This window comes from Drosophila navojoa, unplaced genomic scaffold (genome assembly GCF_054131105.1).
Source record: "Drosophila navojoa isolate 15081-1374.11 unplaced genomic scaffold, UAZ_NAV_1.0 NAV_Backbone_126, whole genome shotgun sequence".
NCBI classification, from domain to species: Eukaryota; Metazoa; Arthropoda; class Insecta; order Diptera; family Drosophilidae; genus Drosophila; species Drosophila navojoa.
Window position 1 is genome coordinate 1 of NW_028301746.1, and position 13,785 is coordinate 13,785.

The window sequence follows — 13,785 nt, forward strand, 5'->3', positions numbered from 1 at the left end:
TTACATACATTTAACAAACACATTATACCCTGATTTCCCATTTTCAATGGGTTCAGGGTATCAAAAATAAAAAAAAAATATACCTACGGCATGCAGCTGCATGCAGATTTTACAAAGGTCATAAAAAAGTTATGCCGACTTTGGGTTAGTTTTTTGCTATAGAAACCCAGGGTGGAACATGGGGGCAGCAAAAGTTTTATTTATATTAAAGAGGACATATTCAGAAACACGTGTGTATAAATCGATGCTCGGAACTCGGCGGAACTCAAAAGATATAGACTACTTTAGGTAAACAAAAATGGTCAAATTTAGAGGTTTAGTAAATTTAAACCAGCTTTGCAATGAAAAGTCGTATTAACTTAATTTTTATTATTTGTTTATTCTATTAGTAATAATCCATTCTTTAAATCGCAACCAACACTGCAAAAATTGGTGAAAGATTTTTCCTACAATTCTATTGACAAGTGGGATATTTTTCACAAAAACTCGCTGCTTTTCACAACTTTGCCACTTTCCCAAATTTTGAAGGGCTATAACTACCCTTAGAATTTACCGATTTTCATATGACATCAACTTTTTAAAAATCGCTTAAAGTACCTTTTTTGATTTTTGCCACGCTCTGTCGGCAAAGGCTCCACTGTGCGTCGCCCACGCCTTCCAGTGCCTGTTGTTGGCCACGTACCACTTTAATGCCATGCCCTTCAGCAGGTATGGCATCGCCCTCGGGATCATGTCCAGATCCAGGCCATATTTGTCCGCCGACCACGCCACCTGCTCCAAGAACTCCAAAGGCTTTGTGGTGCCATCAAAGCGGAAGCTCCACTCTCGCACTTGTTTGGCCACCTTTGGATATTCTTGGGCTGTGCTGCCGAGTCCTGGTGGCCTGATTTCTGGTTGCGGGGTGGATGTCGCCCTTATCTCACCCTGTCGCGTGTCCTGCAGCCGTGCTGCCGCACTCGTGGAAGGCACACAAAGGCGCGCCACATGCGCCAGCTCTGTCTCCATGTCGTCGTCAACTACGGCGGTCGTTGCCTCATCTCTCAGCGAGGCACGGCGTCCATTCAGTCGCCTCAGTTCGGCGATCCTCAGTGAGTAAGGAATGCTACCTTCATTCCTCTCAACCCACTCGCCAAACTGCCTCCGCATACTGTCCAAGGTGCCTGACAAGCTCACTCCGAACTCGTCACCATAACTCAACACTTCATCCTTTTTCAAGTTATATACCCACGCTCGCACAATAGTCACAGTTTCTAATTAAACTCTTATCGCAGGGACCCACCTTGGGCGCCAGTTGTAACGAACCTTCGGTTTATCCCGAGTCCAAGCTGGGCTAGTTTCAGCTGACTGTGGATTCGTGCCAACAAATTTATTTGTTGAAGCCCCTGCGATATTAATTAGTCGCTTGTGAATTTAGGTTTTATAGCGTAAATATATATTCTCTTGAAGAAGTTTAAAATGTACACGTCACTTAAAGTTATGCTGGCTCGCTGGTTGGCTTTAGCGAAGCACATCTACTGAGCGCTGGTTCAACGCACTCCGGCTGGGAGAGTATTGTGCTAAAAACACGCTAGTTTACCGGGACGATTCGGGAAACGCCAGGACTTCGGTCTGAACAAAACTCTGGCGGTTCGGTCAGATATGCAGGCCTCTCCTACTATCCCACTCGCTCACAGCACCACACTAGCTTCGTTTTCACTCACAAACACTTCTCTGGCGCACGGCTACGTGAACTTACTCAGATGTGCAGGCCTCGCTTAAGCCGCTGATATGCACCGATGTCCTGATCGGTGCCGCTGATAATACTGGTTGCCTCTTTCTTTGTCGCAAGGATTCCCACTGGATGTCCTTGCCGTTCCCACGATGTCCTTGCTGTTTCCACGATGTCCTTGCTGTCCTTTGAAGTCCTGGGAGTCCTGATTTACCACTCGCGTTGACTTTCACTAATCACTTTTCACTCGTTTAATCACCATCTAATCATCACTTTATCATCTCGTATGGAGCCGCCGGTGGCCTTTTATAGCCCAGCCACAGGCCCTGCTTCGGGTGGTAACGGGGCCCGTTCGGCTCTGGAGCGGGGCCTTTCAGCCGCTCGTGCCCATAGAAACGGTAAAGTGGCGTGATCTGGGTGACGCCACTTTCCCGCCAAATTGCGTGGCAGCCTCCCATTGGCCGAAGTACCGTTGGTGCCCTGCGAGTGAAAGTGATCACTACTATCACCCGGCACGAACGGCACCTCGGCTCCACAGCAACGGTAAAGTGGCGTAATCCGGGTGACGCCAGACTCCCGCCAAATTACATGGCCGCTTCCCATTGGCCGAAGTACCGAAGTAAGGCGTGGGCTGAACCTCCTGCCTGGCAAACGCCTGGCGCTGTCGACTCAAACGCAAACGCCGCGGCGCCTCAGCGGATACGTGATCCACCAGGATGGCCAGGAGCAGCAGGGAGCTAGTGAGCTGATAACGTGCCATGATCGTCTTAGTTGCTGTTAAGCTTTGTTGTCGATCGTATATGGAGCTTTTGCTTTTATACCCGTTGCTGGCCCCGTGTCAACGGAGCTGCAACAATTCTAGACCACTCCGTAACGTTCCGCATATAAAGCAGTCAATAATTTGAAAGCCCACTCCAAAAAAACAAAAACAAATGCATAAAGAAAAATACGAAGAAAAAACTAGTAATCCGAAAAACCATTGACCTGCATGATAAGCAGGCGCCGCACAGTGCCTCAATGCTCATTTATTTTTGGACAATTATATTCAACTTCAAGGTGCAAAAGGCAATAAATGAAATAAATTATTAATAGGCATAACAATAATAATAATAAAACATTTTTAAAATAAGTATAAATATGTTTTAATTACTTAACTATTTTGTTAGATTATTTTTTAACGATATAAAAACACATATATATTATATACATATTTTTGTATATAAAAATAAATATACATAAAAAAAAAAAAAAACATTTTAGATAAGGATAGATATTCTATTTATATACACATATATACATATCATTCTTGAATTTGAACTTAATTAGGGTTTATATTAAACTTCAATTTAATAAAAAATAAAAATAAAAATTTGCAATTAAAAGTATCCTAAAGTATCATAAAATAATAATTTTTTTTAAATCTGTTTTTAACTTTATGAAAATTAATGACAATTTATAAATTATTTAAACTTATAAATTTTTGGTTTATATAGTTCTTTATTTTTTATAAGTATATAGTATATATAGTATGTATTATATATAGTACATTCCGAATATTGTGATCCATATGTTTTACTTAATTTTATTTAATTTATTAAACACCTAAAGCAAGTTCATAGTTTTTGCACCAATGTAGCTGAAGCACATGGACAAAACAGTTGAGCATTTGCCCAAAATACAATTTGATGGGCTTTACGTCCAGGTTGCAGCAGTGCGCGACGATCGAGTGTGTGAAGTTCAGAGTTAAGTGGCGAATCGCATTAATGGTCGGCGGTTATATGGTTATGGGTTAGACATGGGCCCTTGACGAAATATTGTCACGTAGGTGCACGTATGTGGACACCAAGTACCGAAGTACCGGCACGAACGGCACCTCACTGATGATCGTCGTGCGTGCGATGCGAACCCATTGCTGAATCTGTAGGACCAAAGAGACCGCCTCTAACAGGACTTTGACCCCCTTTCCAGTGCGAGGGTCGCTCCTACAGTATTCGCGTCGATGTGTGGAGCAACATGTATATACACGTATATGCATATAAACGCACAGCAAATACGTACGTTCATATACATTAATACGTGCATACCTATATTGCTCCTCACTCTCCCAAAGTTGTAAATCTAGAATGCTGAAATTTTGCACGTAAGCTAATATTTCGATACTTGAAAGATGGGTAGAGAAATTATATATCTACGCCTGCTAGTGGCGTGGCATTTGATATATATACGCAGGTTGGCATCCCAAATCCAGCGAGCAGACTCCACATATTATATATATTCTTGATCAGGACGACGAGCTAAGTCGATTTGGCCCGTCCGTCTATCATTCCGTCCGTCTGTCCGTATGTATGAACGCGTCGATCTCAGAAGATATAAGAGCTAGAGACTTAATTTTTTTTTTAAATCTCCTAGTGTATCACTTAAAAACGATAACTCGTTCGGATTTTTTTTATCGATAAATAACCTTATCGAAAATCAGTTATAAAATTAAGTTATATAATTATATTATAATTATATATATTAAGATGCATTTTATACAATTTCGATTTGTTAAAATTTATTTATATTAATTTGATAACACGCAGCTTATCGAATATTATTTATATAAAGGTTATGTTTTACGTTGTAAGTTATATGGGACCAGGAAATGTTATAGTTGTAGTATAGTTTTTCAAGAAAGTGAAATGTTAGTTGGAGAGCTAGAAAGCTGAAATTTGGTGTGTAGATCTGCATCGACCACCCAAGATCACTAGCTATGGCGGATATATCTCCGCCCATTGTGGGCGTGGCAAAACTGTGTCTCCCAAAGTTGTGAATCTAAAATGCTGAAATATTGCACGTGAGCTAATGTTTTGATTCTTTAAAGATATATATTTTAGTTGGAGACCTGAAATCTATATATATAAAAGAGAGTTGTGAAAAGTTTTCCAGCATTTATAACTCGAGATCTGCTGGACCAATTTTCATGGTTTTTGATTTGTTGGATTTGTCTCCGCTACGAGGAAATAGGATTGGCCAACAAGCGTACCGACACCAAAGATTCGACACCGGTGTCCAATTGCGAACGACGTCTGTGGCCCGATCTCCTAGCAACAGTGCATGGAATGACTGCAGTGCCCCACCGGAGCATCCCCAAGGGTCCAAGGAGCAGCAGGAACCGGTAAGAGACGTCTCCAGCGGCGAGTGACAGCATGCGCCAAATGGGCGAAATGGCCATGGCCGCGCGCACATGCGCCAATGCCACCGGGGGCTGCAAAACTGACAGGCGAGTTTTGCAGCAGCGCCCGGCGTGGGCATTGGCAGCAGCAGGCCATCAGGTCAAGGGGCTTAGAGGAAAAGATGCCCGGCCTGAAAAATAATATTTTTGTAATTTTATGGAAAATTAAAAAAATATTGAACTCCATTCACTTACCGGCAGAATACAGCATTGCCAGCGGTAAGCGGAAATGCAGCTGATGGCGTTAACAGAGCGTTAACAGCGGCGATCAGCGCAAAATAGAGCAACGTAAAATGGAGCAGCGCAAAAGGAAGCAGCGCAGCGGAGGCGGGCACCAAATTCAAACACGATGGTCTCGTGTTTTCCCGAAGGAACAGGGGAGTGTGAGGAGCAATATAGGTATGCACGTATTAATGTATATGAACGTACGTTTATATGCATATACGTGCATATACATGTTACTCCACACAGCGACGCGAATACTGTAGGGGAGCAGCGACCCTCGCACTAGAAAGGGGGTCAAAGTCCTGTTAGAGGCGGTCTCTTTCGCTCCTACAGAATCAGCAATGGGTTCGCGTCGCACGCACGACGATCATCGGTGACCGTTAGCCGAGGTGCCATTCGTGCCGAATGATAGTAGTGGACACTTTCACTCGTAGGGCACCAATGGGAGGCTGCCACGCAATTAGGCGGGAAAGTGGCGTCACCCAGATCACGCCGCTTTACCGTTTCTATGGGCACGAGCGGCTGAAAGGCCCCGCTCCAGAGCCGAACGGGCCCCGTTAGCACCCGAAGCAGGGCCTGTGGCTGGGCTATAAAAGGCCACCGGCGGCTCCATACAAGATGATAAAGTGATGATTAGATGGTGATTAAACGAGTGAAAAGTGATTAGTGAAAGTCAACGCGAGTGGTAAATCAGGACTCCCAGGACTTCAAAGGACAGCAAGGACATCGTGGGAACAGCAAGGACATCGTGGGAACGGCAAGGACATCCAGTGGGAATCCTTGCGACAAAGAAAGAGGCCATCAGCAACATCAGCGGCACCGATCAGGACATCGGTGCATATCAGCGGCTTAAGCCAGGCCTGCACATCTGAGTAAGTTCACGTAGCCGTGCGCAAGAGAAGTGTTTGTGAGTGAAACGAAGCTAGTGTTGTGCTGTGAGAGAGTGGGATAGTAGGAGAGGCCTGCATATCTGAGCGAACCGCCAGAGTTTACAGACCGAAGTCCTGGCGTTTCTCAAATCGTCCCTGTGAACTAGCGTGGTTTTAGCACAACTCTCCCAGCCGGAGTGCGTTGAACCAGCGCTCAGTAAGTGTGCTTCGCTAAAGCCAACCAGCGAACCAGCATAAATTTAAGTGACGTGTACATTTCAAACTTATTCAAGAAAATATACATTTGCGCTATACAACCTAAATTCACAAGTGACTAATTAATATCGCAGGGGCTTCAACAAATAAATTTGTTGGCACGAATCCACAGTCAGCTGAAACAAGCCCAGCTTAGACTCGGGATAAACCGAAGGTTCGTTACAGTATAACTTGTAAGAAAGCTCTAGCCGATACTGCTTGACTACGAGATCCCCTGAACCCTTGAACTGATATTTAAATAATAATTCGCATATATACGCGCACACACACTCACATACATAAATAAATAAATAAGGAATAGTAAAAAGAAAAGAGTAAAGGGAAGAGCACAGAATAGAATATAGGATAGAATTGAGAAATCACTACACCACATTGACAACGAAAATGTATACCAATGCTTATCCTTGGGCATTGTGAGTGATTTCCCTAAGATAAACTAATAGCAAACTTTTTAAGAAGAGAGAGCTCTAAGGAAAAAACGTGATAATATTTATTAAAATTACCACTGAGAACATGAAACGCACTGTGCAAAGAATAATCCCTAGTGTACACCGGTAAATGAAGCGGACGATAGTGTCTAGTTGCTCGGGACGGAACCGAAAAGTTTAGACGACCCAACAAAGAGACGAATCAATATGACCACTAATCAATTTATGCAGAAAAACAATTCCTAAAATTGTTCAGCGATTGGTTAGCGATGGAAGATCAATAAGCTGGAGCCTACTATGATAACACGGTAATCGTAAATTACTGTCCCATCGAAGATCCTTGAGGCAAAGAGAAGAAACTGTTTTTGGACCGATTCGATTCGATCCTGATGCAGTTTATGCTGCGGAGACCAAACAACAGAGCAATACTCTAAGATGGGACGCACAAGCGACGTAAATAAGCGCTTGGTGATAAAGGGATCTATAAAATCCTTGTACCAACGTTTAATAAAGCCAAGCACACTTTTGGCTTCATTAATGATGGTAGAAATATGAAGATTAAAATTTAGTTTACAGTCAAAGAAAACACCAAGATCTTTGACTGTGTGGATGCGTCGTAAGGAAATATTGCTAATTTTATAATAAAAAATTAGAGAAACGGTACGATTGAAGGTCATTGTCATACACTTTGAGCAAGTTAAGTCCAGCTGGTTTGCCACACACCAAAGTTGAAATGCATTTAGGTCATCTTGAAGGTGATGATGTCCATTTGCACTGGAGTATGGAAGGCAAAGTCTTACATCATCAGCATACATAAATATAGTAGAATACGAGATACAATTAGGAAGGTCATTTATATAAAGGGAAAAGAGTAATAGACCCAAATGGCTACCCTGGAGCTCACCAGACGAAACAAAGATAACTTTAGACATAGCTGTTCTGAGCAAGACTCTTTGGGTTCTACCAATTAAATAGGATAAAATCCAAGACAAAAGTCTAGGCGAAAATACTAAGCGTTCAAGCTTAAGAATTAGTACGTGATGATGTACTGAATCAAATGCTTTACTAAAGTCAGTATAAATAACATCCGTTTGCATTTTTTTAGAAAAACTGTCATTGACAAGCAAAGTAAATTCAAGTAAATTAGTGGACCTTGATCGATTTTGAACAAAACCATGTTGAGATGGTTGAATAATCGATTTGCAAAAATGCTGCAAGGCCGATGTTATAATTTTCTCAAATAACTTCGGAATGACAGATAATTTCGCAATGCCTCTATAGTTGGAAATATCAGATCTTCCACCTTTTTATACTCATTCACGAAGTGAATTAGTATATTGGTTTTGTGCAATGTCCGTCTTGCTGTCCGTCCGTCTGTCCGTCTGTCCGTCCGTCCGTCTGTCCGTCCGTCCGTCTGTCCGTCCGTCCGTATGAACGCAGTTCATTTCGCCGCTATCGAAGCTAGAGACTTGAAATTTGGAACACATACTCGTGTAAAACTCCGATTTATAAAGTGTTAAAATTTTCCCGATCCGCCCACTAGGGGCGTGGCAAATCGGAAAATGCATTTGTAGTATCAAATTGCGACATTTATATGCTTGAGCTATCTATGTATGTACATGTATATACAAATAGGCTTAATAGGCATTTTTATAAAATTTAAATATTTAAAAAATATAAAAGAAGCTAAAATAACAAAATTTGCAATTTACAAAAATGAGTTTTCCGCGGGATTTGAACTCGCACCCTAGTCATGTTTGTCAAAATAACAAAAACAAAATAACAAAACAGCAATAGTAATTAAAATGAAATCCAAAAATAAGATTCTTGTTATGAGAGTAGCGGATGGTAAATTCAAGAACAAAGCAAAAACAAATCAGTCTCATTTCAACGCTAGAGTATGCATTTATGTGTACATACATACACACATACAAATAAGCGCGTGCATAAGAAAGGTTGGAATGCTTGATGCTACATATGCGTGCAGACTTATATATGTTCATACATATACATGCATATATGCGTAAATACATGTATGAGGGCTTTTTAAGAAGAATGAAATATCTATTTTATAAAACACGAAATATGTATGAAAAAAAAAAATTAACCTTGATGGGGACTTGAACCTTCGCCACTGTAACATAGCTTGCGACGCCTTTAGCGCCCACGCTATCGCTTTTCTTTACAAACTGGTAGCTAAAATACAATAAGCTAATAACAGAGGGTCATTTGACAAAACTACAATAACAGCTAGAAAATCCAGAAATGAATCGCAATTCTTAGAATGCTAAAAAGCGCGCTTTTGTAATGTATGCTAAAAAGCGCGCTTTTGTAATGTAAGCAAACGCTAAAGAATCTGCAATAGGTGTGACCGAAAGCTATCAACGAAAATTACCATACATTTGTACTCAAAAAGTGCACGATCAATATAATAATTATCGATTACTCGATAAAAATTACCAAAAGCTACAAGATAATCAAAAAGCATAATTGTTTTGTACTAATTTTTTTTTAAGTCAAATTAAATTAAATTTACAAAGGGACTGTGAATGAGTATTTCGCAGTCGGTAGCGCCCGACTGCAACGTTCTTACTTGTTTATATAAAGGAATGATGAAAGATTCTTTCCAAATTGAAGGGAACACAGCAGTATCCAAGGACAAGTTAAACAATTTTAGTAATTGTGACTGCAGAGAAACACTGCACTCTTTAATCACACAACTAGGAATATTATCGGCACCCGGAGAGAAAGATGATTTCAACGTCCTAATGGCCGCAGCCAGAGAGGCTGCAGTAACTTTAGGAGTATTTATAGACCCATTTTCAGAAAGAGGATATGGATATGAGTTGTTGTAGAGATTAGCAGAAGAATAAGTTGATTGAAAAAAATCAGCAAATTTAAAATGAATAAAATTGCTTGGGATCTCGAACAAACTGACGTTTGCAACGTATAAGATAATTCTCATAACAGCTAGAATTTAAAAGATTCAAGTTTGACTTGGCAATGGAATATTTGAACCAGTCAACACTTGAACCAGACTTTTTATAATTTTTAAAACATTTAGTTTTAATCTTTCTCAAGTTCAAAAGAGTGTTGGTAAACAAAGGTGGCTTACATATGTATGTATATTCCGTAGCAAAAATGATGAGAAAGTAAGTCAGGTACTAAGTAGGATAAGTATTAGTTTGTAAAGTATTGCTTATTAGTTAAGTAGTCGTGTCATAGCAACTATTTTTGGAATATAAGCGTAATTCAAATTAGTGGGTGGGCGCACGATCAAATGATACTCGATCACTTTTGATGCATCTGTGAACAATAAGTTGAGTTCTTTTTAGGAAGATATTATTGTGAAATCACAAAATTGCTAAAAGTTAAAAGTTAAAGTTAAAAGTTAAATTTTTTGAAAATAGCTATATTTGTGGCTAATAGCAATTTAAAACAAAAATTGCAAACTCAAATTTAAAATTGCTAAATCTAGCAACTTAATTGCTAATATGGCAGCACTGCGCCCAGGTAATATTAGAGAGAGGCTACTAAATGGGGTGTGAATGAGTAGACCGCAGTCGATAACGCCCGACTGCAACGTTCTTACTTGTTTGCTAGTAACATTTCCAAAATCATAGCAAAACTTTAAACGCATTTAATTATTTATTTATGTATTTACTTAAAAGATATTGAAAACTTTAATTGCCAGTCCGGCCACCACCCCACATCAGTGATACTATTGAAACTATGTTTTAAAATATAAAAATTAAAATTATATATTAAAAGAGGTTAAATATTTAAAATTATAATAAATCTTACGGTGAAAGTATTAGTAAAGAATAAGGAAAGTATTAAAAATATTGCAAGAAATAGTGAAAAGAGCAAAGAATAAGAAATACACAACACACACAACATAAAATGAACTATGAAAAGAATACTCCGTAGTGCATACAGGTAAATGAAGCGGATGATAATATCTAGTTGTTCGAGACGGGACCGAAAAATTAAGACGCATCAAAAAAGAGGACGAATCAATATCACCGTTAATCAATTTGAGCAGAAAAACAGCACCAAATTATTTTGCGATTGATTAACGATGGAAGATCAATGATCTGAAGCCTACTATGATAAGACTGTAATCGTATATTACTGTCCCAGCTAAGATCCCTTGAGTCAAAGAGAAGAAACTGTTTTTGAACCGATTCGATACGATCCTGATACAGTTTATGCGTTTTAAATGTTATTAATTTTATAGTAAAAATAAGGACTGGTTCGACTGAAGGTCATAGAGATACAGCTAGGAAGGTCATTTCGAACCAGTAATAAAGCTCCAGTCTAGACTGCTCGACTACGAGATCCCCTGAACCCTTCAGGAAACTGTTATTTAATTGAAAATTCAACACGCACATACACACACACGCACACACACAAAGGCGACTGAGCTTGGGTTGGCAATATTATGAGAATTTATTTGTTTAATAATTTAATTTTTAGACGTACAATCTTAATGAAACTTTCAGAACATAATCATAATGCATAAATAAACGCCTTTTACAAATATGATGGTTAGGGGTGTATATGGGGGTTGAAGGTATTTTAACTAAAACCGAAATAGTAGACTCTAGTTTTAAAGATGTAGGAGATATAGTTTTATAACTGATTTTCGATACGTATTTTTATACTCATTCACGAAGTGAATTAGTATATTGGTTTTGTGCAATGTCCGTCTTGCTGTCCGTCCGTCTGTCCGTCCGTCCGTCTGTCCGTCCGTCCGTCTGTCCGTCCGTCCGTCTGTCCGTCTGTCCGTATGAACGCAGTTCATTTCGCCGCTATTGAAGCTAGAGAAATTTGGAACACATACTCGTGTATAACTCCGATTTATAAAGTGTTAAAATTTTCCCGATCCGCCCACTAGGGGCGTGGCAAATCGGAAAATGCATTTTCCGATATACCAGAAATCATGTTAGTTGAAGAGCTAGAAAGTTGAAATTTGGTATGTAGATCCGCGTTGACCCCCCAAGTCCAAAAAGCTATGGTGTATATACAAATAGGCTTAATAGGCATTGATAACACGGAAGGAAACATTTTTATAAAATTTAAATATTTAAAAATATAAAAGAAGCTAAAATAACAAAATTTGCAATTTAAAACAAGAAAGAAAGCTCTAGTCGAGACTGCTCGACTACGAGATCCCCTGAACCCTTCAAGCAACTGATATTTCAATAATAATTAGCAAACACATACGCACACACACACACACACACACTCATACAAACAAACACACGCACACACACACGCATACAAACAAACACATGCACACACATACACATACAAACAAACACACGCATACACACACAGTCACATATACAGGCGATTGCGCTTGGGTTGCGCTGCATGTTTGGCAATATAATGAAAATTTATTTGTTGAATAATTTCATTTCTAGACGTACGATCGTAATGAAACTTTCAGCAAGTAATCATAATGTTGAAATGTATGTGTATACCGAAGCACAAGTTCTAGTATTTGATATACGACTTTTACAAAGATGAGGGTGAGGGGGTGGATTTAGGGGTGGGGGGTAAATTTTAACAAAAACCGAAATTGTATAAAATACTGTTAAAATTATGTATGTAAACAACGCTGAATGTCTATCCCTTTTGCTAACATTATTCTCATGTTAGGTTCTGTTAATTATAACGGACATTTCTTCGGTTATGCTTTAAGTCCATATTCGGCTACCTGCGCTGCAGCGTATATGCTTATGTTATTTTTAGTCTCTAATAAACCTCTGAATCGAATAGGTTATGGGCCCAGGCAGCGAAAAGTGAAAGCTGTGCTGGTGATTGGAAAAAAACACATATGAGACTCGATTAATTAGTTAAAGCGTGTGTTAAACTAATTTGTGCAAAATGAGTTCAATGTTTGCAATTGAGAAACTAGATAGTGAAAACTATAGTGCGTGGTCAGTGCAGATGAAAAGTTTGTTAATTCATTCTGACTTGTGGTCGGTGACATGTGGCCGGTTATTGAAAAATGAGAACGATACAGTGGAACAGAAAGCGTTGTTTGATAGCAAAGATGAGAAGGCTCTAGCTAGCATTTTGTTGTCTGTAAAAGCATCGCAGATAAACTGTATCAAGCATTGTGGAACCGCGAGAGAAGCTTGGATAAAATTGTCCGAGATCCACATGCCTTCGGGACCCGCGCGTAAAGTACAGTTGTTCAAGCAATTGTTATATATGAAAATGTCAGCTACAGACAGTGTACGTGAACATTTGGATAATTTTTCTAATGTCGTAGAAAAATTATATGAAATACAAGTGAAGGTGGCTGATGAAATGCTTGTAATAATATTACTAGCAAGTTTACACGAAGAGTTGGACAATTTCGTGGTCGCTATCGAAACACGGGACACATTGCCTTCATTTAGCGCTCTAAAAATCAAATTGTTGGAAGAAGGAGAGAGGCGCAACATAGGCGAAGTAGGTAAAAAGGGCGAGAATACAATTTTTTCGTCGCGTCTAACAAACGGTAAAAGGAACAAGACAAAGAAAGACCCGAAAGACATGAAGTGTTGGCTGTGCGGGCAAAACGGGCATTTCGCGGCGAAGTGCAGATTAAGAGAGAGAAAGGTTGATAAATACAACGAAAGCGAAAAAACGACCGAAAAGAACAGTAAAACGGTTTTTTCGATGTTCTCTTTTCTTGGAAAAAATCCAATTGACAAAAAATGTCTGGTGTGTGGACAGTGGTGCTACGGCTCATTTGTGCGCGGACAAATCAATGTTTATTAATATGCGTGAGCACAAAGAGAAGATAAAACTAGCAGGCGATAATTACATAGAAACTGAAGGTTGCGGGAATGTGTTGATTAAGTGGAAAAAGAAAACGATCGAATTGGCCGACGTTTTATATGTGAAAGAATTGCAATGCAATTTTATATCTGTGTCAAAAGCAACTGAAAAAGGGTTAAAAGTAATTTTTGAGAAAAACAAAGTGTTTGTTAAAGACGGTAACAATGACACTTGGCTAGTTGCAGAAAAACATAACGATTTGCAGCTAATGTGAATGCAAATATG